Here is a 24,239-nt window from a genome sequence, read left to right on the forward strand (position 1 = left end):
GTTCATAAACTGTGAGCAATGCAGCCAGGGCAGATGGCTGGGGAGAGTTTCGCTATGGCCAGCAGCGTCAAAAGAATGAGCTGGTAGTGGCACCATAGAAAGAGCTGGGCCAGTGTTAATGCCCTGGTGCTGGGGTGCTGAAGGAACCATCAACTGGTCATTTGGTCACTACCGAACAGACCCCAGAGCCATCCCAAGGAATGCATTAATTGTTCTATGTAGAAACTGAAGTAACATCACAAACATAGAAGCATACCACATCAGAGGCATGTGTTCTTTTAAATGGAATGCTTTAATATAACTTAATGTTCCCTCCTTTCCCCTTCTGCCCTTCTAGAAAGGAGAACTACATATGATAGACTCAGAGGGACGTCCAAACCAAGAGTGCACCGTTTGTTTCTTTTGCTTCATTTTGGATGAAGAGCGTGAAGGAGTATCTTTAGGGCACCAAGACGAGAGGGGCAAGAAGAACTCAGCCATTCTCATGGTTTTGGTCATGAGATTCTCCTCATGAAATGAGAAACTGCTCAAAAAGTTATCCCTTACTATAAATTCATTACTGTTTATCATAAAATAATTTCTTTCCCAAAAGGTATGGAGTGTTTTCATCTGCAGATAGAGTCTAAGGCTGCTGTTTGAATATGCAAGTTCACAGCACAGGATGGGCTCTGTTCATGTCCAGTCTAGAACAAAAAGCTTGGGTCACCCAGGGCAGCTGAAATTTTTTAAAAAGGTGTTCACCTTCTTCACCAGGGTCACCAGAGTCACCAGAGAGTTGGGGTATGAGGAAGAACCAGGCACTGTTGTTTCTCTGACTTTGGGTGGTCTACTGCCATTGTTGCAGTATTATTTCGTACTTTGAAATGTAAATTACGGTTTTTTTCTTATGTATTGGTACCAGGCACTGAATTTGTAGAATCTAATGATAGGATCTGAAAAGCAGAAAGGGCCTTAGAGATCCTATAACTACATTTTACTGATGAAGGAACTGAGGTTCAAATGGATTTAAATGATTTGCTCAAGGCCACAGCCTAATTAGCCATGAGCAGAACCAGGGCCTCATGATTTCAGATCAGGGATCTTTCTCCAATATAAATTAGAACAATTAGTTTTACAAAAAGTGGAGAATTTTTACATATGTTCAAATGTCTTACTTTTACATCACTTTCATTTCTAATATAGCCTCATTTGTAATCTCCCTCCTGGAATTGACCCTCTTTCCCCTTTTAACAGTTAAGCAAAAACAACTGAGTCTGAGAATGTCTGCACAAAACCCTGTCTCGGAGATGTGTTCTATTGTCTTTTCTGTAGGCCCATTTAATTTGTTTTTCAGTTGGCCCTATTTAATAAATGGCAGTAGCTCCCTATTACCACCAGGATTAAATATAAAAACCTCTGTTTGGCTTTCAAAGCTCTTCATAACCTGTATACTCTCCCTTTCCAGTCTCCCTTCACCTTACTCCCTTCTATATACTCTAGAATTCAGTGACAATAGTTTCCTTGGTATTACTATTCTGAAAATTTTCATCGATTGTCTCCAATCCCCAGAACTCTCCCTCCTCATCTCTGCCTCCTGAATTCAGATTTCCTTCAAGTCTCAGCTAAAGTTCCGACTTTCTGCAAGAAGCCTTTCCCAATACTCCATAATCTTAGTGCCTATCTTCTGATATTACATCAAATTTAGCATTTATCTATCTGTCTATCCATCTATCTATCTATTGAAAGAGTTTTTGCATAGTTGTTTTATACATGGTTATTTGAATATTGCCTCCTCATTAGACTGTGAGTTCTTCAAGAGGAGGGAATTTTTTTAGCTTTGTTTGCATACACAGTACTAAGGCACTTAATAAATGCTGGTTGCCTTTGACTCAGAGACTGGATTCCATTTAATTCTTTTCATTTACACAGTCACTGTACATATTGTACTTGCAGTTCTATTTATTTTATTTGGCATCAATCCCTACAAAATTTTCCTTGTTTCTCTTATTTCCTCACACTGTCATTTCTTACTGAAGAATAACATTTCATTACATTCATATACCACAGTTGGTTCAGCCACTTCCCAAAAGGCAGGCACCCACTTTGTTTTCAGTTCTTTGCAACCATAAAAAATGGTACTACAAATATTCAAGTATATATTGGAACTTCTGTCTTTGAATTCCTTGGAGCAAATGACTAGCAGCTGCTGGGCATAAGGATATGAATGAACAATATAATTTTTTAAAATTAAGAAAATTTCAATAAATAATTTTATTGATATCTTTTGTTTTTACATCATCTTGATTTCTCACTCTATCCTTCTCTTCTCCTTCCTTGAGAGCTATTCTGTGTAACAAAAAAAGGTTTTAAAGAAAAATTAAAGAGAAAGAAAAAAAAATCATCAAAGCCAATAGAAAAATATCTGACTATATATATATATGTATATATATGTGTGTGTATATATATATATAAAATGTATAATATGGGAAATACATGGAAAAAATCTGACTATATGTGTGTGTATATGGGTGTGGAATATTATACATACATACATATATATATGTGTGTGTGTATAATATATGTGTGTGTGTGTGTGTGTGTGTGTGTGTGTGTGTGTATGTGGAGGGGGTCTTATTATATCTCTTCTTTGGGGCCAAACTTGCTTTTTATAATTTTATATTTTTTTTGGTGGTGATAGTTTTTCCTACTTATACTGATGAAGAAATTTTGTGGGTTATTTTCTGGCTTTACTTCATTTTGTTTCAGTTCATCTTAAATCTTTCCATGATTCTCTATATTTGTTAATGATTCTCTATATTTGTTACATTCATCGTTTTTATTGTACAATAAAATTCCATTATATACACTTTCCATGACTTGTTTAGCTATTGCCTAATCAATGGATGTCTACTCTCCAACAAACCTCGCCCCAATTTTTCATTATTAGAAAGGTACTGCTAAAAATATTGGACGTATCAATGACCTCCCTGGAATATGTACATAGCAGTAGTTTCTCTGGGTCAAAGAGTATGGATATTCTAGTAATTTTATTTGTATGTTTCCAAGTTGATTTCCAGAATAGTTTTACTAATTCACAGCTCTCCTGACAGTTCATTAGTCCAATGCTTATCTTTGTACAATCCTTTCAACAATGACCATTCCCATCTTTTGACATCTTGGCCAATTTGCGGGGTATGAGATGAAAACTCAGGGCTGTTTTGATTTGCATTTCTCTTATTAATAATTTGCAGCATTCTTTCATGTGGCTATTTATAGTTTCCAATCCTTTTTTAAACACTTCTCTATTGAGGAATAGCTTTTGGGCTTATATATGTCTGCTAGTTGTCTCTCTGTCTTGGATATCAAACCCTTGTAAAAAATATCTGATAAAAAGGTTTCTTTTTTCCCCAATTGATCACTTTCCTTCTTACCCTAGATTCATTAATTTTGTTTGTATAAAAACTTTCTTATAATTTCTTATAATCAAAATTATATATTTTATCTTTTGTGATTATCTCTATCCTTACTTAGTTGAAAACTTATCTTCTACCCATAGAAGTAAAAGCATATGATTTGCTTCTCTTCTCTTTCTTTATAGTATGATCTTTAATATTCAGGCTATGTTTCCACTTTGGATTTAGTATGGATTAGTCACTTTTGTTGCAAACTGGTGGTGAAAGTTTAGGAAGTTAAGACAACTACCCAGAAGAGACAATGCATTATCAGTGCATTATGGAAAAAAAAGTCTATAGAAAACAGAAAAAAAAAAAAGGCATGATGGGATTGCAGGAAGGAAGATAAAAAGCAACTAGGGAATGGAACAAGGCAGAAAGGGAGGGGGGAAATCTAGTTTAAAATGAATCTGATTCAATCAAGAGTTCATTATGCATGCTTCATAAGGTACTCATCAAAACTGTTTACAGTCTCTTTGCTTTAGAATGATATAAAAATATATGTATTTTGACTATGAATAGTAGCCTATTCTGTTTTTATTTTTTGCTATTGACATCATGTTCAAGTAACTGCTTTAGTTTGACTAACAAACCTCACTAATTGATTTTGCATAAGTAAGCTCAAGTATCTGGGGATATTATCTAGTAATTCCAGGATACTTTTTTTTTTTAATTTAGATCTAGGGCTGTGCTGGGAGTGGCCCAAAAACAATAACGAAAAGAACTAAAATGGTTTTGGGAAGGAACCCCAGTACATCCTATCCCCTGGTTTCAGTAGCCCTCCCCATTCTCATCCATCCTCACTACAAGTCCTTATCACCATGCTCCCTTCTTCTAACCTCCACCACCCACCCCTTCCCAAGGGAAGTAGAACAAGTCAGGAAGAAAAAAAGGGAAAAGAAAATTACTCTTCCTAGGAAGCTTTAGGATGGACCCAAAATAGTAGGAGCAACTTAGGTTGTCTTAGTTTAGCCAGGTGGCCTCCCACCTAATCTATGGTAATACTCATCTTGGGTCATCATTACACGGTGTAATTAAGATGGCAATGCAAGATACCACTAAAAGCACGACAAAGGAAAAATAAATAAGAAACAATAGGACAAGAAAAGGAAAAAAATAGCATAAAGCATAAACATTGGAGAGCAGAGTTGAACTTCTGGAGGCAAGCCCATGCTACATTAGAGTGCTGAATGTTGATGTTACCAAGACTGATATCAACTTCTGCCTTTTCATTTTCCTTAACTTGATCCCCAGGAAGGTGATTTGCCCCACCTCTCTCTCTCTCTTTCTCTCTCTCTCTCTCTCTCTCTCTCTCTCAGAATGTGTGATCAGTTTTGAAATCCTAGAATCTCTGACCAGTTATTTATGATTAAAATAACCTAGATCTGAGTTCCATTGGAACTGGAGTTTGTGTCACGGACCCCTTTGGCAGTCTGGTGAAACATGCATCCCTTCTTAGAATAATATTTTTAGATGCATAAAGTAAATACAAAAAAATTACAAAAGAAAACCAATTACTTTGAAATAATTACCTATATATTTATATCTATATATTTAAAATTCACAGACCCCTTAGCAAAGTAATCTGACCCTGATTAAGAATCACCATAATCAATTCTAAGAGAATAGGAAGAGGCTGAGAGAGGGAGCTAGGTGTGGGTGGAATAGAAAGAGGTGAGTGAAGTTAACAGAAGAGGGAAAAATGGAGGGAGGAAAAAGGGAAGAGAGAGATTTTGTTTTAGGGAGGACCCTAAAACCCCTGTGTTGTGTCCTCAGGAAAGAAGAGGTTATTAAAACTCTCATTCACCACTGGAAAAAGACTGAAATTACCACTAGTGATACCAGTGGGTCTATTGGAATGGTTGTGAAAAAAAAATCACATTCAAAAGAGAGAGAGAGACAGAGAGAGAGAGAGAGAGAGAGAGAGAGAGAGAGAGAGAGAGAGAGAGAGAGGATAGAAAGAAGTGAAGGAAGGGTGAAGGAAGGGGATTGAGGGAAAGGGAGAAAAAGGGGGGGGAGAGAAAGTAGGATCAAAGGAAAAAATGGAAATTTTAAAAGAAAAGTTTCTAAAACAAGGAGAGCAAAAAGGTAAGGCTAAGGAAATATTCAGATAATTTGGGGCATTAAAATACCAGAATGAAGGATACTCATGTTGCTAAATTTATTATATGAATTGTTCATCTTTACCCTAAGTTAGTGAGAAATATAATTGCTTTTATGTTATTCAGCAAAATGTAGATCAGCCTTATTCCTATCCTAATCAAATTTCAACTAACATGAATGAGACTATTCTTTTCCATGGGAATTGTAGGAAGGCAGAAAGATTTGTGAGCCTTTAAAAAGGTTCCCCAAACATTTATATAATGTTTACAATGCCTTAGTATCCTCAGGGCCCAATCTCATAGCCTCTGTTAAAACAGCACCTTGAGCCTATGTCTACACCCAGCCAAATGTCTATAAGAAAAGGGAAAAAAATTGTATCAATCAGGTGGATGTTTATCTGGCTAACTGTGGATAGAATGTTCCAACTTTCACCCAGATAATCTGGTATGCTGTAAACATAGCTTGGAAGTTGGTTTTTGCTATAATGAAAGAATTACTAAAATTAACAGGCTGCCAATAATAATACTTCACATTCATACAGCACATTAAGGTTTACAAAGCACTTTCCTCACAACAACCCTGTGAGACAAATAAGACAAGTATTATTATTCCCATCTTACATATGAAGAAACAGGCCCATAGAGGTTAAATGACTTGTCCAGATGAATACAGCTCATGTCAGAGACAGGATATGAAATTAGCTTTTCTGGTTCCAAACTCAGCACATACAGATGAGAAAGAAGTACTCCCCAGAGTGCCTTGGCCAGGGTCACTCATTCACAGGGTACATACCTTCAGTTATCAAAAGCATTTGCTGGATTCTTGAAGATCAATAAAGGTTACTAAATTCAAAGCCTATTTCTTTCTGGTGTTGACCTTACCCATTTGCTCTACAACTGACCAACTTTGGAATGTTAGCCAAATCAATTACCCTTTTAGGACCTTACTTTCTGTATAGTAAACTAGTAAAATGCAGAAAAGCCTTATTTATTTGGCATCATCTGGGAATGAGGTGGTATACATAGATTAATGTTCAGAAAAATGAAGTTTTTCCCTTTTGAAGGCAGAAACTTTATTTTAACAATTTTTGTGGAAATTTTTCTTTCTAAAATGTATGACATAGTCTTCTGGCCTTTTAAAAAAAAGGTTAATATTATACATGCATTGTGTTTCTCCTTATCAAAGCAAACTCCTCTATGTGCAAAAGTGATCCTATTTGATCCCATTTTTTCCCAGCATATTGCCCCCTCTATAATGCCCCCCTTCACTAATTTTTAATCTTTTCCTGTCTATTGACAGCTTTATTGCTGCCTACAAACACTCCTATATCTTCCTCATCCTCACCAGATCCATCCATCTCCACTAGCTATTAGCTTGACCTTTCATGGCTAAACTCCCAGAGAAAGCTATCCACAACTGGTTCCTCTCCTTTTTCTCTCCTCCTCTAAACACTCTATACTCTGGCTTTCAGTTTCATTATTTACCTAAAACTGCTGTTCCCAAAGATAACAATGATCTCTTAATTGCCAAATGTAATGGTCTTTTAAAATTTTCATTGAGGTGGTACCCACTAAGTGAAGGTGTCCCTCAAGGGTCTGTCTTGGGTGCTTGTTCTCTTCTCTCTCTGAACTATTTAACTTGGCGATTTCATTAGCTCCCATGGATTCAATTATCATCTCTTTACACATAATTCTTAGTCCTATTTATCCAGCCCTTATCTCCAGTTTTGCATATCCAAATCCCTAGCAGACATTTTCAAACAGGTGTCCTGTAACATCTTAAACTCAACATGTCCAAAACTGAACTCATATTTGCTTTCCCCCACACCACCACCCAAATTCTTCCCTATTCTGAATTTTGCTAGTACTGTCAAGGGTACCACCAGCCTTCAAGTTAGGTTTCCTCCAGAAAATCTAGAGGCCATCCTCATCTTTTCACTCTTACCCCCTATAACCAATCTATTGACATGGCCTATCAATTCTACCTTTACAGCATCACTTGTGCCACCTTCTCTCCTCTGATACTGCCACAGCACTGGTCCAGACCCTCATTATCTCATGCCTTGATTATTGCAATAGCCTTCTGGTTGGTCTTCCTGCCTCAAGTCCCTCCCCACTCAAGTCCATATTTCACTCAGCTGCCAATCCTAAATCACAGGTTTGATGACCATGTCACTCCATAGTCAATAAACTCCAATGGCTCCCTGTAATCTCTAAGATCAAATAGAACATCTTTTGCTTTCAAATATCCTCATAATCTGGCCTATCTCTACCTTTCTAGTCTTTTTACAATTTGTGTACTCGTAATCCATCTACACCATATACTCTTCAATACAGGGACAATGGCCTCCTTGCTGTCCTTTGCACCAGATACTTCATCTTCCATTTCTTTGAATTTTCCCTGGCTGATCCACATGCCCAAAACACACACACATACACACACACACTTTCTCTTTCTCTTTCTCTCTCTCTCTCTCTCTCATTTTGCCTCCTGGTTTCCTTCAAGTCTAAGCTAAAATTCTACCTTCTGGAAGAATCCTTCCTCCCTTATGCTAGGGCCTTCTCCCTGAGATTATCTCCAAGTTTTCCCATATATGTTGTTTATACACAGTTGTATGCATGATATCCTTCCCATTAGACTGGGAGCTTCTTAACAGTGGGGCCTGTTTCTGGTAACCTCAGCACTTAACTTAGTGCCTGGCACACAATAGGTGCTTAATAAAGGCTTAATGATCATTTGACTCTTCACTAACACACCCACTCATTACTTCTTATCTGCTCTATAACAATAACCTCCCAATCGAATCTTCTCTCCAACTCATCCTCTATAAAATTGCTGAAGTGATACTTCCAAAGTACAAGTCTGACCAAGGCATATAACTTCTCAATAAACTACACTAGATCCTTATTACTTTTTAGGACCAAATATAAACTCCTTTGGCAATTAAAGCCCTTCATAAGTTGATCCAACCTACCTTTCCTGGCTTATTTACTACTTACCGTCATGCACAATTTAGTCCAGACAAATAGGCCCAATTGTTGTTGCTCATTTATGCTATCCCAAATACCATCTATATATGCCTTTTCAAATGCTTTCCTCCCTTTCTGGAATGTAATCTCTTTACACCTCTGCCTCTTAAATCTCTTTGCTGAGTCGTTTCTCAGTTGCATCCAACTCACCATTTGGGATTTTCTTGGCAAGAATACTGGAGTGGTTTGTTGGTTCCCTCTTCAGCTTATTTTATGGGTGAGGACACTGAGACAAATAGGGTTAAGTGACTTGCCCAGGGTCACACAGATAATAAGTGTCTGAGGCTGGATTTGAACTCAAGAAGAGGAGGCTTCCTGACTCTAGGCACAACCTCTGTGCACTATGGTGCCACCTAGCTGCCCCTTAGATCTCCTAGTTTCCTTCAAAGCCCAGCTCAAAGGCTACCTTCTACATGAGGAATCCTTTCATGAACCCACAGCAAGTACTGGAGTGTCTTTTCTTCCCAATACCCCCAACTTATTTCAGATTTATTTTGCAGAGAATCTTTATATAAATTTATATATTGTCTCCCTTGATACAATATAAGTACCTTGATGGCAAGGGGTATTTCATGCTTGTCTTGGTATCCATAGCTCTAACACAGTGCCTAGCACTATGCTTAATAGGTGCTTAATAAATGCATTCTAATGGATTGATCTTAGGTTATATAATTAATCTAATTACATGAATGAACACAGATGAAAAATATTAGATTGTGTGTGTGTGTGTGTGTGTGTGTGTGTGTGAAACCAGTTGGTAAATATGAACTACAACTGCTGTATACTTTTCACATATTTTACTTAATAATAATTATAATTCACACTTATATAAGCACCTTAAAATTACTTTATATACATTTTGGCATTTGATTCTTATTTTGCACAACTGTAAAATATAGGCAATATCTCTATTTTTCATTGCTTAGAAAATGTATCTTATCTTGTGTCTCTTGGTAAAGTGGAGAAGGTCTCCTGGAAGGTTGATTAGTCTTTGTTCAGGTAGGCTGGGCAAGGAAGAATTTAGAATAAAGATAGTTTAAGGACCAAGTTGCAAGATAACAATTGTCACAGATTGAATCTGAAAAGAGATTAGTTAGTTTCTTATTGTCTTCCAGGTTTTGTACTGCATAAAGAAGTATGATTCTAACTCTGTTCTGAAGAGTTCTGGCATTCCTTCCACATGATATGGAGAGGACCCTATGAGAAAATTTCAATGCTAGTAAAAGTTTTTTACCTAAAACAGTAATAATGAAAATGATATATACAACCAAAATAGAGGCAGCACAATGTTGTGAAGAGAAAGCTGATGTAAGTCAGAAGAAACAAAGAAACAAATATAATCTGGGTTCAAGCTCTGTCTCTACTCCATAGTGCCTGTATGACTTGACTATGAATTTAGTACATTTCCACATGGAAAGTGTCCTACACAGTTATAATCATAGATCTGGACAAAAGCAAAATATTAATTTATATGAAGCAATTTGGCGAAGGCATTAAAAAAGACTATTTTCGGTGCAGCCTCAAAGTTTCCTTAATATCCATTTTACCTGGGTGTAATCTATCCGTCTAAGTCCCTCTGGATTAACATTTCTAGATTCTATCAATAAATTTCAACCCCCCAAAGGCCAAATTATTTAGGGAAATGATACAGTAGAGAATAAAATATCAACTCTAAAGGAGGAAATTGATGGGGGAAAAATACATTTAACTTAAATATTGCTTAAAAATGCTCCTTTTGTCTTTCTTTACATTCATTTACTATAGATCTGTTAGATGATTTATAGATACTGGTAGTGAAAGAAATGGAAATGACTTACTCTGGGAACTGTGCCTGTACTCCAGTTAAGCAATTTGCATGCAGTTAAATGAGCTGCATACTGATGGATCAGGAGGTCCTGGAGCAGCTCCCTTGCTCCTTGCCTTTCTAGGGATACGCAGAATCATTTCAAATTGGACATACCAAGAATCTAAATTTTGGTAACATCAGTTTAACATTAGCACTGCTTGATAAAGGTTAATGTTCTTTTGTCAGCATACTCCTAAATATTGTAGACAGTGACTTTGTGCATCTTTCAGGTCACTTACTACAAACTTGTATTTAACTTAGGAATCAAGTCATATCACTCATGTCTATTTCAAATTCTGTGTATATGCAAGGATTGGGAAGGAATTTAAAATCTTTCAGTTAATTCTATGACCATTAAGGAGTACTTATAAATCACAGAAATACCTGTTTTGTTTTTTTTTTTTTTGAGAGTGGTCTCTTTAATCCATTGGGCTCCACCCCAGTAGGAAGACAAAATATTCATCACCCTCTGAAACGGATGTTATTTATTATATTTAAATGAATTAGAATAGCCAGATGAAGAAGCAAGCAGCACTCAGACATGATCACAGGATCACAGATATAGAACATAAAGGTATTGCTACCCACTTATTTTTACAGATGAATTAACAGAAGCCCCAGATAGAAGTGGCTTACCCAAAGGTTATATGGTAGAGCAGTACTAGAATACAAGTACAGTGACCCTAGTTCTAACTCTCCCCCCCCCAACTGTACCATAGGTGTTAATGGGTTGTTGATGCAATTACAATGTCTCCTGCAAACTCCTTAGGGGGATTACCCTATCTAAGGTGTAACTAAGGGAAAAAAAAGTCTGTTGTCAAAAAATCATATTATAACAAGAAGTAATGTTACTTTGTTGTTCTGAAATTATCTCCTATTTACAGTGTATCTGTCTTGTAAATATATACCTGTTTACATATTGCCTCCCCCTTTAGAATATGAACTCATAAGAGTTCAGGGACTATCTTTTTGCTTTGTTTTGTTTTGCCTTTCCTTTTATCCTCAGTTCTTTGCACAGTGTCTGGCAAATAATAAATGCTTATGGACTGGCTGACTTTAGGATGTAATAATCTGTTACCTGTAAGTTAAGAGGACCAATTTCTAAAATTCAAATACTAAGTCCAAAAAGTCTCCTAGGATAGCCTTAGAAAAGCATGCCTTGAATGTAATTGCCTTTAAGGAAAGACATAAACTAGTCTGGAATAATGTTTTCTTAGGACATGGGTGATAGTTTGTATGGAGTCTAAGAAAAAAAGAAAGGCCATTTTATCTGCTGTGATCCACTGTTGTTGTTTGTCCTTCATTCTTGAAGAGGACCATGACATCAGGGAGATGATGCTATGACATGTAGGGAAGACTATGAAAAGTCACCAGTCTCACTTTATCCTCCAGAGCCATCTGGGTCCAGTAGTGAGATATAGATCAAGATGACAGGAGATAGCCCTGGATACATTGGGAGACCTTGGCCTTTTTAAACAGTTTGACTGAGGCAGCACCAATTCAATGATTAAGGCTAGGTAAGAAATCATCCCTTGTTTGGTCATGAAATCTTTTCCCGTCCATAGATCTAAAAGGTAATTTCTTCCTTGTTCCTCTAATTTGTTTAGTATATTTTATACCCAGTTCATATATCCATTTGGAGCCTATTTTAATATAAAGTATGAGGTGTCAGTCTAAGTCTAATCTCTGCCATACTGCTGTCCAGTTTTCCCAGCAATTTTTATTAACAAGTGAATCCACTTTGGGTTTCTTGAGCACTAGGCTACTGGGTTCATCTATTTCTGTGTGTTGTGTACCTAATTTGTTCCACTGATAGTTCTATTTTTTTTTTAAACCAGTACAGAATTGTTTTGAGAATTACCCTTTTGGAGTATAGTTTGAAGCCAAGTACAGCTAGGTTCCCTTCCCATCCCCCCCCCATTATTTCACTTGAGATTCTTAACCTTTTCTTTTTAATTTTAAACCTCTGTATGATTTTTGTTAATATTTTTTTTTAAATCTAGAAAGTGATCCTTTGGTAGCTTGATTAGTATGGCATTGAATAAATAAATTAAGTAGTATTTAAATCTTTATTATATTGACTTGACCTAGCCATAAGCAATTAATATTTCTCTAATCTGATCCATCTTTAGGTGTTTAGTTCTATAAATTGCTTTGTATTTGTATTCATAGAAGACAAAATAGATGATTTTGATTACATAATTTTTTAAAAATTTGCACAAATTCACTGAAGTTAAAATTAGAAGAGGAACAGTAAAACTGAAAAAAATTGTAGCAAATTTCTCTGATAAAAGTTTTTATTTTCAAGATATATGAAGTGATTCAAATTTATAGGAATAAGAGCCATTCCATTCCCCAAGTGATAAATGGTCTAAGGACATTAACAGGAAATTCTCAAGGGAAGAAACCCAAATGCTCCAAATCACTAATAATGAGAGAAATGCAAATTAAAACAGCTCTATGGGTCCTCAACCACACCCATCAGATTGGCAAAGCTGACCAAAGAAAATGACAAATTGACAGAGCTGTGAATTGTTCAAGTATTCTAGAAAGCAATTTGGAACTATGCCTCAAAATTCACTAAGGTAATGACCCAACAATACTGCTACTAGGCCTGTACCCCAAAGAAATCACATTAAGAAGAAAAAGTCCAATATGTAAAAAAAAACTCAGTATTGGAAAAATCAAACAATTTTGAAAGACTTAAGAACTACAATCAAGTAAACAACCACAATTCAAGAGGGGTGATGAAGACAAACATGCAGTCTTCCTCATAACAGAGAGATGGTGGACTAATCTGCTGACCAGGAAATGCATTTTTCGACTTGACTATCATGGGAATTTCTTTTGCTAGACTGTGCTTACATGATACAATCTGCTTTCTTTCTTCCTTCCTTCCTTCCTTCCTTTTTAGTAGGGAAGGTAAAAATGCTCAATACATGGAAGAAAAAAAAGGGCAATGTGTTAAATTGTCTGTGTGTCTCTATCACTATCCAGAAGAGTATACCCTGATCAGCTAAAAATAGTGTTCTACTTGCTTGATTGAGTAAGTACAAAAGACATTATTATATTTGAGACATTTTCCAAAGTACATTCCTGTAATGTAATATACTATAAGGGGTATTCCAGAGCTATTACCTCAGACCAACGGTGAAATACTGCTAAATCTGTTGTCAATCTCATCAATGGCACTCTCATTCCTGAAGCAACTAACTCCAATACAGCATAAGTTCCACATAAGGTCTGGACAATTTTGAGTTTGTCCTCTATTCCCAGCTTCTGGCCTTGTATGAATCAGGCACTAAAGAAATGTTTGTTAAAACTGTCCAAATGAATTGAGGCCAACATTCAAGTGTCCTTTAGAAGAAGACAGAAGAACAGTCTTCAGAGTCTAAGAACTCTGCTCTTTGGGGGAATGCTAAGCTAAGACCTTCCCTGAAACCCAAACCCATGTGGTCTGCATTCCACTAGGACAATACTGACTCACATAAATGGATAAGGGACTCAGTCTCCCTACATTACAGATGGAAGGGTTCTTGAATCAACCAGTCACAAGATCATAGAACTACAGCTAGAAGGGGTCACTGAGTCCAAAAAGAAAAGGAAAGGGGGGGAGGGGTGCAGCCAGGTGGTGCAGTGAATAGAGCATTAGCGCTGGAGAATTGAGGACCTGGGTTCAAATCCAATCTCAGATACTTACTAGCTGTGTGATGCTGGGCAAGCCACTTAACCTTGATTGTCTCCCCCCTCAAAAAAAAATATATATATGTATATGTATATGTATATGTATATATAAAATTCATTTTACAGGTGAGGAAATCAAGGCCCAGGGAAGTCAAACAACTTGGCCAAGTGGTAGCAGCTTTGTCCTCCTACTTTAGTTCCCTATTTTATGAGCCTATTTGCGTCCTTTCATTACCCTTAAAGACTGGTTTGAGAAATCCTCTCCTGCCCCCTTTTTTGTATTCTTGTCCTCTCAACCCATCTTGGTATGACAATATGGGGAGTGAGAGAGTGAGAAGAGACACTATGTGTTCGTTAGCTGTACCTTGCCAACAGAGCTTAAACATAATATTCCTTATTTCACTTCCTTCCATTGTTTTGCTGAGGTTTAAGGTCCATGAGTGTAGAACACTGAACATTATTATTAGACTTTTTTGATGTATTGATCAGTTCTGCCATTTTTTCTTTCTCTTTTTTTTTCATATTTTTTTATATAGGATGGTTCTCTAATGGTATAAGGGATAGAAAGACACAGGGAGAAATTATTATGATGTAAAAATCAAAGGCATCAATAAAATTATTTTTAAAAAGATAATTCAATTCCTTTTATTCTTTACCTTTATTCACCAAAAAAAACCTTCTATTATTAATTTTGTTTCCCAAGTAGACATTCCAACTGAGAAAAGAAAGCACTGACTAGCCATTATTCCAGTGGCTGGTGAAGGGATATTTCTCATTATAAATTTGTTATTTCGCTTCTTCAGTGTACCTTTCCATCAGAAGTTTGGGAATTACTGGTACCAGATATTCTTCTAGATAGATCAGCCCCTGTGAATTAATGAACTGACATTCTGATTTCTATTTGTTTCTATATGAGTAGTTTTCGATTTTTGTTTGCTTGAATTCATTCCCCAGAGCTTGCTTACCTCTGGATGAACTGATAAAATGTAGTTCTTCAGCCTATAGAGCTAAAGACCAGACCCTTGACCTGAAGTGACCTCACCACGCTACTACTACCCTCTGAGGCCCAGATTGAGAGGCCATCTGGCCGTGCTACTCTGACCATCTTTTAGGTACAATAAACAGTTATTTCTGAGTTTAATCTCCATTTCACAATCTGTTAAAAGAACCTCTATGATAGATGACCACTTTGTTCTTAGTAAACAATGAATTTCCACTGGAATTGTGTCTTAATTTCCCAGATTTTCAACAAGATGTCTTTATTCTTAAAGTCATTATATTCAAGTTTCATAGTAAAATAGTTAAAAATTTTTGGTCTATGTTGACAACTTCTATTAAGACACAGTTTTAGGGAATGCTAATTAAATCAAAAGGGTGCTTATTACCTAATGAAATCCATGCTACATACATACTTTAAAATATTTCTTCTAGAAAAGGAAGTCCTCACATTTTACTACACATTGAATGCATTTGGAAAATCTAATGCTATGATTTTCATAATTAAATATTTAATTCCTAGAACTGCATTTAAGTCAGTGCAATCTCAGGATTCAGAATGTGACCTGAAAATAAATAACAGAAGATTTGATGGCTTCAAGCTGGTCATCAAGTCTTACAATTGCGTTTCTTTGAAAACAATCTGTGATTAAGTGGACTTTGGGGAAAGGCAGTTGTTTTTTTGAAAACAGAAAAAAAAACATATTTGTTTGCAATTCTGACCACAAAAGTGAAATATCGTGAAATCATACTCATGACCAAAGGGTTATGAACCTCACAATTTCATTCCAGTCACAGTTCTACAAAATATCTCCAATTCACCAAAAAGCAATACAGATGCTTAAATCCATAACATTTTGGTTCTGGAAACAACTATGATACACTCAAATGCCCAGAACCAGTGAGTACAACAAAAATAAAAACGACAGTTGTAAACTGACAAAGATAGCTAGTGTTCAAGGATATTGGTACCAATGTTGCAAGCATGAGTAAAAACCAAATCACTCCACAGGAAAATGTTAGGGTCATTAATCACATGCTGACTGTACTTTGGGAGACAAAGCTGAAAATGATATTTTGAAAGATAGCTAATAATATGGAGATCCAAATCCCAAAACAGCCTGGATGATTTGTAGACCTGTAATAATAATAATAGCAGTCAGTAACATTGATTTTTTTTCTCTTAACATCTAGGTCTCTGTTTACATAATTTCATAGTTCTTATAAGGTTTACAAAACCTTCTTTCTTAAACCAATACTGTGATGTAGGTGGTATAAACATTATTATTCCCATTTTACAGAACTGAGATGGACTCAGGTTAAGAGCTTTGCTTAGGGTGATAGAGGTAAGTGTTTGAGTAAAGACTGAACCCAGCCCTCCTGACTCCAAGTCTAATGCTCTTTTTTTTTATTATGCTATATTGCCTGTTACTAGAAAGGAACATAATCTTGGCCTTGTTTCCTGGACAAAATATCTGAATATTAAGATAATTTTTAAGCATTTAAGTGGTACCATAAAAGGCAATTCACAATTCTTTACATGGCCTTGAAGAGATTAAATTAAAATTTAAGAAAGTTCACAAAAGCACATATTATGAACAATGCATTTTACAAGAAAATAAGTAGATAAAGATAAAACAATGCCTGTCTTTAATAATTTTACAATGGGGAGGGTGGAGGAGGATAAAGCATATACAAACACCCATAATGAATGTTTGAAGACATAAGATATAAGAAAAATCCAAAGTTTTATGAGAAATGTGAGGAAGGAGCAATAATTTTCAACTGGGGCCTTAAGGAAGGCTACATGGGGTGGCAACTTAAGGGGACTTTGAAGTAAAGAACATACTTTAACAGGTAAAAATGAAATAAGGGTGAAATCCAGTAAAAAACATACTTTAACAGGTAAAAATGAAATAAGGGTGAAGTCCACTCCATACTTGGGGAACATCAACTAATCAATCAATGAATCAATCATAGGATCATAAGACGGCAAATATAGAGCTGGAAGGGAGCTTTGAGGCCATCTAGTACAATCACCCCATTTTACAGATGAAGAAATTGAAGTTTCCTCATCTACTTTTGAGTGAAGTTAACCACTGAGGTTAACTGATTTGGTCCCAGTGATATAGCTAATAAGTGGCAGTCAGGTTTCAAACCTAGATTTCTTGACCCCAAATTGAACACACCTTCCATTGCGCCATGCCGCATCAATTAACAAAACATTTTATTAGGTGCTTACTATGTGAAGAGAATAGTGTTGGGCCCTATGGGAGATAATTTGAAAAAAATAATTCAGATAAGACACATTTCCTGCCCTTAATAAGCTGACAGTTTAGTATGGGGATCAATAGCCATAATACACAATACCACATGATAAATCCATTCAAGAGTTGTAAGTCAAGGTCTGTGAGGGAAGGATCCTAATGGAGGTCATCAGAGAAGGGCCTTTAGAAGGAGTGCTATTTTTGCTAGTCTTTAAAGGATGTCTAGGAGGTCCACATATGAAGATGGAGGGCATTCCAGGCACAGTTTGAGCAAAGGAACAGGCAAATTGAGATTTAATGCTTATACTTTGGGGAAAGAGCTGCAATATCCGCCGCAGTGCAGAGTATAGAGAGGAGAATAATGAAAATGAAGGAAGTCTGTATGGGGAAGTGGAGTCTAAGAAGAGGAGATGAAGGGCATAATAGCTGGAGAGGCATGTAGGTAATGGGGAATAGTATGAAGCCAGACTGGTTGAGATACGGAGCACAGGGCTTGAATGTAAACACATTTTACTTTATTCAACAGGAAATGGGGAGGCTCTCAAGCAGAAGTAGTTATCATTCAGATAGTGCAGTGGTGTGATAGCTTGAGGAGGGAAACAGATTGGAGGTGGTGATTCTCGTTAGGAGGCTATTGCAATTGTTTAGGGGAAAAAAAGAGCTGTTGGTGAGGGCCTGAATAAGGGGGTTTATAGTGCAAAAGTGAATATGCTTGGGCTATTTCAGAGGTGGAATTCAGAACAGTAACTTGGAAGGAAACAGAGGGGACTAGGCGATTCTGAGGTGATGAGTCTGGTTAACCAAGAGCATGGTGGTACCATCAACAGAAAAAGGGAAATGATGGGGCATGTTTTGAAGGGGAAAATGATGAATGAATTCAGTTGCTGAGTTTGAAATAGAAATACAGGAATGGAGCCCTGGGGAGCAGTAGGGACTGGATATAGAGATTTGGGAGTCCTGTTCAAAGAGGTGATAATTAAAACCATGGGAATGGATGAGATCATCAAGGGAAGCGTATAGCTGAACAATGTCTCCTGATGCACGGTAGATCAACTCTGACTAGTATAGTATCCTGAGTAGTATAATATCCTAATTTTGATCTGGAGATTAAGTTAGAGTAAGAGCAAATAGATGTACCCCCAAAGAGATTATATATACATAGACAGTGGCTGGAGAGGTTGGGGGGGGCAGGGCTCTCAATTACAGCAGCTGTTATTCAGCGGTTTTCACACCTGGCAAGGAGCAACCCATTTTTGTTTACAAGAATTGAAGCCCGGAGTGGGAGTTGGGGGGAATAATACCATGCAGTCACAGGAAGAATTTGGTCATACTTTCTCAGAGTGGTTTTAGTCTTCAAAATCCACCTTCCCTGAAGGGGAAAGCACCTTGAGAACTAATTAGTGATAGGAAAGGCCGAGAGAAAAAGACAGTGCTGGAACCAAAAGATCATCTTGTTGATTTCTGATGAAAACTAGGCTCATGTTCCCTCTGCTTAGCTTCCCCTGGCCCTGAGGGAGGCTGCAGTCTGTTACATTTGTATCTTACAAACAGCAACAGGAACAAAGTCTCAAAACAATTTTTGTAACACATAATCCTGAATCATAAAGCAGGTGGCCATTTTATGGGGAGTAGCAGATGACTGGAACAACAGAAGAAGGCAGGGGGAGGGGGGTTGGGCGGAGATTTTTTTTTTTTTCAGGTTAATCAGATTGCATTGTATGAGAAAGTTGATTCTGCCAACTTACACTAAAAAAGGTAAATAGGACAAGTAGATGCTAAACATCCACAACAAGGCTGAGTTCACAATTGATGCCATGCACCATTGAAGATTAGCTATAAATATGCTGCCCAGTAGTTTTTAATGGAGTGAATTGTCTGACTCAGCAGACCAGTTTCAGGAAAGAAATTTACATAAAAGGAATGTGAAATCTTTTTGCAGGAAACAAAACTGTGAAAAACTGCTGAGGTAAAACAGTGATATATATTCTCTCTTTCTTTCTCCTTCCATCCCTCTTTCCCCCATTACTCCCTCCCTGTCTCCCTCTCTTTCCCTCCCTTGCTGTCTCTGTCTCTCCCTGCCTCTCTCTATCTCTTTTTCTCTCCCCTCCTTCTTCCCCTTCTTCTTCTCCCCTTTATTCTTCTCTTTCTCCTTCCCTCTCTCCTTATTCTGTTCTTTCTACCTCCTTCTTTCTCTTCTGTTCCCTTCCCCCCTCCCTCTCTCACGTGTGCACACATGCACACACACACACACACACACAAAACTGCTAAGTGCTTAAATCGATCTAATATCATCAATGTGGATATACCCTCAAATAGGGAAGAGTAAACTATATCCATGCCAGCCCATTTTGTGTAACTCTTGTCAGTGCTATCCCCTAAGTTCACCAGAGAGAGTCTACAAAGCATGATAAGGGCCCTTTTCACTTTCTCCTCATAGTTAAAGGATACCAATGAACCAAATGGTCTGTGCACCAATTATGCCTTGCTCTTGACATGTGACCCCATCTTTTTTGATCAAACATTTCCATGATGCCATCCTCTACTCTGGCTTTTTAGAGTTCTTGAATTGTTTTATGTTGCAACATGTTTACATCCACCATGTGTGCCTCTCTAAGTGATGACTATTCAAAAAAATTTTTTTTTACAGAGACTACAGAGTTCCATGACTTACAGTCAAACAACAATATCAAAAGACCATTGTAATTTAAAATATGAACCTTTTTATTTCTTTAAAAAGATTGCATCTCCCGTCTCCCTGTGTTAACAAGGCTAGAAGTCTATGGGCTACTTATGGTCTCACTCAAGGCCTTTGTTTTTGGAAGAAATTGGAGGTCATTAAAGAAGTTCTGGAACTTTCTAAAAGAAAAATAACCTACTCTTTTCCTGTTTATTTCTGGGTTCAGCTGTACCACCTTTCTTAGAGAGTGACAAACTTTATACAGGTCTAGTTAACTTCATGGCATTCTGGAAAACAGATATTTTTCATCCACTTGGTTTTTCCTGTATGCATGGTTGAGGCAAATTCTTTTTTTGGTTATAGTTTTTTTTCTAGGAGGATCTACGATGTTTTGGGGCTTGATGTAGTCAATACAATATCTTCCACAAAAAAAAAATCATGTAGAGAACTTCCCCATTCTTACAAGGAATCCATTTTCAAGTTGGACTTCTGCTGACAACTTTTTCCTTTTTGAAGGCAGTAAATCCCTTTATTGAGCATACCTTCCTGTTTGATTCCTCACCTTAAAGATCAGAGGGTTGTTGAATAAAAATATATTTCTTGAGGTGTATGAGTGTTTAAGGAGGACTATCACCTTAGGTGTGAGGGCTTGCCAAGCCCTTTTCAGGCTGTTCATTCACCTCTGGCGTCCACCTGACACTCAACTCTCACCCATGGCTCCAAGAAGTAGTAGCATACACAGTGGCCACACCCTGGTAAACCATCACTGTGGACTAAACCAGGTTGAGTTAGGGAGGTGTATTCCCCAATCGTGAAGACTTCCCCTTGTGGAATGGCTAGATGAGAACAATTTGTTCCAGTGGCTATGAAAGCGGCTGAAGCAGGTGCTGTGGACTGCTTATGACTTGGACAGACATCAAAGATACCAAGATCATCCACTGGATCCCGGGCTATTGCCAATAATCCTGACTTTTGTCCTGCCATTGGACTTCAGTGACTCTGGAAGAGAAAGTAAGGCTGACAATTTTGTGCAGCTCTGCCTCATTTAAATCCAGTTCATACATGAGTCAAGACAACATCCCATGACATTACTGGTCCTTTTTGAAAATGAAGGACAAACAACATTTCTTGTTATAGTTTTTAAAAGAATCTTGAATAATTTTAAAGTACAGAAGGGAGAACTCTTTGGAAGATAGCCTTTAAGGCGATATTCTGCCCTATCAAATGTTTTAAAAATAATCAATATACAATAAGCAGTGTAATACTGTATTCTCTAATACAGCTATTATACAGTATGCTTTAATATAACAGACTACATTTTATTAGAATATTGCTTGTGAAATCCTCCCTATTCCTTACTAATATTTTCATCAAGGATCTGTTGTTGCTGTTCAATCATTTCAGTTGTCTGACTCTTTGTGACCTCATTTGGGATTTTCTTGGCAAAGATATTGGAGTGGTTTGCAATTTCCTTCTCCAGCTTATTTTATAGATGAGGAAACTGAGGAAAACAGGGTTAAGGAACTTGCCCAGGGTCACGTAGCTAGTAAGTATCAGAGGCCAGATTTGAGCTCAGGTATTCCTGAATTCAGGACTGGTGCTCTATCCACTATGCCATACAGCTGCCTTCATCAAGGATACCCTCAATGCAAGATGAGGCAATCATCAAAAAATTTTATAGAGATGGAAAAATAGGCATAGAACAGGAGCAATTGTTGATTGATTTCTCTTGGAAGTCTTTTTTTCCTGTATTAATAAAGTCCAATATTTTTTCATGCTTGTGGTATCTTCTCCACCAGATACCTTGTGAACTGATCATTCAATGCCGTCTCAAGTGTACCACCTCCAGCACAGATCTTCTCTATTTACACTTGATCTGATTCCACTATCTTTTTTTTTAATTGCCATTTCTTTCTTTCCTATAAAGATACGTGGGACTGTGATTGTGGAATCCAAATGTGGAAGTTCTACTGTTATATGGTGAAAAATGTTTATTATGAAAATTTTTGCAAATCTTTTAATTTTTTTTCCTTTTCTGCTTAACTCTTCCATTTTTATACTTTAATGTCCTTGGATGACTTTGCTTAGTTAGGTCTTTGACCAAGATTTCAATAAATTCATTCTAACTTCCACTTCTTTTCTTTGTTTTATTAGGTAATGATGATTAGAATATTGTATTATCTTCTTCTGTAAGATTTTACAAATGAGTTTACATTTCAGTCTCTTACCCTTTGCTGCTATATTTGTCTGCTTGGCAAATAATGGATGTGTTTGTTGACAAAAGGCTTTTGGGGGAGCTTTTGGTTTCTTTGTAATGGCAATGACTCATGTTGATTAAATTTTTAATGAATTTATTGTAGTCTGGATCCATGTCCTTTCTTCCACCCATGTACCATTTTTTTTTATCATTAATAGTTTATTTAAATATGTCTGGATTGAGGTTTTTTAAAAAATTACACAACATTTAAAAATTTTTATTCTTTCTTCTTATTTTTAATCTTTGCTTTAAGAAGTTGGTTTGCTTGTACACAAACAGTTCATTAAGGAATGACTCTCTTGTCAAGATATAATCATTTCATTTTTTGGTGTGTGATGTTGTTCATTACATCCTATGTTTAGAACCTTTAAACCAGTTTTTTTTTCTCAAAAGAAAGTATTCATTTTATATACTCATGGGGTTTCTGTGTATGTCTGTGTCTTTTTTATATCTCTTAATTCTGATCCATATTTTTCAGTACATTTCTTGCTATTCTCATTTATTCTCATATTTGCTTGAGAATTACCAATGTTAAAGTATATGTTGATTTAATTTTGAGAGTATTATAGAATTCTTTTTAAAATTTAATTCAAAATTACTCTAACTCTTTATCCTCTACTACAGATTTTTATACTTATGCAGCAATTATTTAATGGTGATCTTTTTGCAAATACTTATTTTGGGTAATGAAATTACAAATGACCAAACATTACATGAAATTATGTTGTTGCTTTTCTGTGTATGACAAAACTCATTATTCTTACTCTTTTCCCTAAGGACAATCTGTGAGTCATTCACCTATTTCATTTTAACTCCCTTCTTTCTTTTGGTTTCTTTAGCAGAGTGAATAGAAAGTGGGTCTTGAAAACTATAAGATCTGGGTTTAAGTACCGCATCTGAATCATATTGGCTGTATGGCAGTGAGTAAGTCACTTAACATCTCAGTGTTCTAGGTTATTCTCTAAGAGTCTAAATTACAAGGAAGGAGCTGACCTGCACTGGTAGAAAGAGGTTGCTTGTTGGGAGTTGCCTATCCCAATGAATTCATAGGTCTAGTCCAGGGGTGGGGAACCTGCAGCCTCATGGCTATATGTAGCCCTCTAGGTCCTCAAGTGAGGCTTCAAACTTCAAATCCAAACTTCACTGAAGATGCAGTCAAAGGGCCACACTTGAGGGCCTGGAAGGTCACATGTGGCCTCGAGGCCGCAGGTTCTCCACCTCATCATCATCGTTAATATTGAGACTGTCAAGATTGTCTACTTTTTGGTCATTGCACAAAGATGTCACATTTAGAATATCATCTGCTAAATTATAGTTTATAGAGTTTAAAAACTGTGTGATTCTTAGCACTTTTTTCCTCTTTCCCATTAATATGCCACTGCAGAGGGGCATTTGTCTTTCTTTTTATGGGTTGTCAGGGGCAAAGAATTCATCACTGGTGATGGAACACTCCATACTAACTGTAATAAGGCTGACCCAGAGAAAGCAGATTTTGTCTATTGCAGGGAACCTACTCAAAGATTTTCCATCATGGAAGAACTTGCTAGAGATTTTCCTCTATTGAAATAGCATTTGAGAACCCAGGAACGCCTTCCTGCCATTCTGAGACTCTAAAGTAAGACTCTGTGAACACACACATATGCACATATAAATATACACATGCCCTATTGCTAATATTTTTTTGAGTTAGAGCCATTAAATATAAAACAGCTAAGATGTTTGCTTTTAATTTCCAAAGAAAGTGATTTCTTTCAATTTTACTCAAAACAAACCCTCTAGGTAGAATTCTCCTTAAAATTAATTGAAAATGAATATCAATCAGCTGGCATCATCAAAGTAACTAAGAGTTCATCAACAAACAGCATTTTGTAAGGATATAATTACAAAATGAGGCATAACCTACAAGCTGTTCTAAGCAATTGCATAGAATCATGAAATCTCTGAATTGG

The 24,239-nt window shown here is 36.7% G+C and overlaps 1 protein-coding gene across 1 annotated transcript in view; it reads right to left on the minus strand.

Annotated features, from left to right (window-relative positions):
* Positions 1 to 24,239, minus strand: part of PARD3B (par-3 family cell polarity regulator beta) — a 1,282,153-nt gene that overhangs the window by 492,069 nt on the left and 765,845 nt on the right. The window lies entirely within an intron of this gene.

This window comes from Vombatus ursinus, unplaced genomic scaffold (genome assembly GCF_900497805.2).
Source record: "Vombatus ursinus unplaced genomic scaffold, bare-nosed wombat genome assembly UNPS02014802.1, whole genome shotgun sequence".
NCBI classification, from domain to species: domain Eukaryota; kingdom Metazoa; phylum Chordata; class Mammalia; order Diprotodontia; family Vombatidae; genus Vombatus; species Vombatus ursinus.